The 443-nt window shown below is 53.3% G+C and overlaps 1 protein-coding gene across 2 annotated transcripts in view; it reads right to left on the reverse strand.

The window, feature by feature from the left end:
• Positions 1–443, reverse strand: part of LOC127748853 (uncharacterized) — a 45,291-nt gene that overhangs the window by 2,839 nt on the left and 42,009 nt on the right. The gene's annotated exons all lie outside the window — the stretch shown is intronic.

Here is a 443-nt window from a genome sequence, read left to right on the forward strand (position 1 = left end):
ATCCACCCATGGATCAGCAAAATCCCACGACAAAAGTGAGAATCGAGCGTTTCACCACCCAAAACTGGGATTCTCTTAATTTTTTTTTTACAGTGAAGCAAGGCAGCTGGGCGAAGGAAGAGCGCCCCTGACGGTCGGACGTCTCCGTGTTGTCCAACAAGAGCAACAGTACAACACAGCCATCATCAGCGGAGCAGGTGACGGCCCTTTGTATAATCGGACGTGGTGCTGCTTGCTCAATATCAAGCGGGGTGGTGATTAAAAATATGCATTTCAACGAGATAGGCCTCTCCTCTCCCTCTCTCTCATTCTATCACACTCGTTCTGCTCCATACGGCCATCTGTTGTCCTGACAGATCGTCGGCTAGCCGCACCCTCGTCAAAGCATGATTCCGCCCCCCCCCCTCCCTCTCCCCTCCATCTCTGATCCCCTCGCGGCTGGC

The sequence above is a fragment of the Frankliniella occidentalis genome, unplaced genomic scaffold (assembly GCF_000697945.3).
Source record: "Frankliniella occidentalis isolate FOCC.00 unplaced genomic scaffold, Focc_3.1 Scaffold16, whole genome shotgun sequence".
Classification (NCBI taxonomy): Eukaryota; Metazoa; Arthropoda; class Insecta; order Thysanoptera; family Thripidae; genus Frankliniella; species Frankliniella occidentalis.